The sequence below is a fragment of the Dermacentor silvarum genome, chromosome 5, assembly GCF_013339745.2.
Source record: "Dermacentor silvarum isolate Dsil-2018 chromosome 5, BIME_Dsil_1.4, whole genome shotgun sequence".
Taxonomy (NCBI): Eukaryota; Metazoa; Arthropoda; class Arachnida; order Ixodida; family Ixodidae; genus Dermacentor; species Dermacentor silvarum.
In genome coordinates this window covers 39,871,759-39,874,024 of record NC_051158.1, presented here as the reverse complement: position 1 = coordinate 39,874,024, position 2,266 = coordinate 39,871,759, and positions in this window count along the sequence as shown.

Genomic DNA, 2,266 nt, shown 5'->3' with positions numbered 1-2,266 from the left:
ACGGATTGCCTGGGCTATAACATGAAAACTGTGTACATCTTTTAAGAATTCCAACAATGATTGATATTTAAACAGAGGTTCTATACCTAAGATCATTAGAGGATGAAGTGGAATTTGCTGCCGGGTGTGGTAATGGAAAATGCTTTTTCCGATTAGCGTTCAATTCAGTGCATTGCAGCAGGATGTGAAGCACGGTAAGTGGCTCACCACATTTATCACACGTGGGTGAATCACCACCGGACAAGAGGTAAGCGTGTGTACTGTATGTGTGTCCTATCCTAAGTCTGCAAAGTGTTACTTCTGTGCGGCGGTTCTTTGATACCCGCGGCCAGTTGCCAAGATACGGCTTGATAACATGCAGTTTATTTTCTGTTGCTCTATCCCACAACCGCTGCCAATAAGCCCTCAGCTTTTTCTTTAGGGTGGGCTTGAGGTCCATTACAGGGACAGTCGTAGAAGAGTTGGAAACGTTCGCGTGGACGGATGTGGCTAGCTGGTCAGCCAACACGTTACCTTCTATCTCTCGGTGCCCCGGCACCCAGCATACCACGATATGTTGCTTGGACGCATAAGCGGTGCATAGTACAGAGTAAAGGGATAGAATTACAGGGTTTTTATATTTTTTGACAGTTTTTAAAGCGTTTACGACGCTCAAAGAGTGTGTATATAACTGCCTTTGGGATATTAGATTCTTTAATGTGTTTAACGGCGGCCAATATCGCGTGGGCCTCTGCTGTGAAAATACTTGTGTTAGAGTGCAGAACACCGCATCCGAAAAGGACGGACCGACCGCTGCGTAAGACACGCCGGAATTACACTTCGAAGCATCTGTAAAAAATTCAGGATAGGAGTATATATATTCGCAATTCAGGCTTACCACAGGACAGCAGCGAAGATTGTTTCGCTGACGAGCACATAACGGCGTCGCACGCGGCTGGTTGCAACAGCGGATGTTCACGCCCGTCGAGGCACTCTGCAAAAAAAAAAAAAAAAAAAAAACACGCCAATGTTAGGATGAGCGGCATGTTCCCCAGTATTGACCATAACTTCATGATAGAACTAGAGGGAAGATTGGATAGTTGCAGTACGGCATCGTGTAGATAACTGAGCAACTAGAGTGCCAGCATATAAAAGAACACAGGAACACAAGCAGCGGTACTGCTTCATATACATACAAAAAGATGGCACTACGTATCCATTCCGAATATGACCTAGCAATCGTAACACACGTTCAGGGATATATTGTACGAGTAAGAATACTTAAAAGGTGCACATAAAGCAGGGGCAAAAGATAACAGAGCAAAGAGTCTAAAACACCACAAAGTAATTTACCAATCCTGCTTTTCATAATACAAACTGGAAGTGAATTATTTAGCATAAAGAACGCCACCCCCCACGCCCTGTTGTCATAGCAGAAGCGATTATGTCGCAGTGATGACCATTCCTGTAGACTGTGGCATCCGGCCGAAACGAGCGGTTTTGACGCACGCCATCGCTATTCAATACGGCTGATATTTGTGACATTTTAAGACACCAATTTCAACTGAAAAGTAATGAGAAATTATTGTACGTGCGTACTCACGCTTTTGCCATCACACGGTTAAAATCTGTTGTCGCACAGTTGAGGCCAGTGATGTTAGCCTCAACAGCTGTGGGCTCCTTTGCTCAGCGTCGACTCGGCTTCTTGGATGAAACTTCGGCCATGGAGTAACAGCAGAAATCAATCTATTAGTAGGCGTCACTGCAATGAAAGCAGACAACCTTTAATATGACCGTTAATTCGGTGTAGTAGAGGTTGGTTTCACTTTTGAAATACGTGTAAAATGTATGCGAGAACCACTTGAGCGATTTGAATGAAATATGTTGCATTTTAAGATGAAGTAAAGTTGCAGTAAATCCTGTAAACAATTTGAATTGAGGTACACATTTTAGAAAAATTGCCTCAATTGGTATGTTTCAAAAGAAATACAAACACGCTGTCTTCAATTCGTAACGCTGCAACAAAAAGATTTCTCTAAACTACACTGCTTAAAACGCCTCAAGTGGACAAATTTTCTGTGTGCCTACCTGAAACTGGCACAACCTTTACGATTGTTTTTGCGAAAATTCTGCACAAAAATGACTCCTATATTTAGACTCTTGTACAAAACATTTATTTGAATGTTATATTAGGTAGAAACTTATAAATTCTCATATTGCTTCTCTGTTATAGGGCCATAAACCTGATAGTCAAGCTTTGAGTAATTTTTCTGAAAAGAAATGTAGT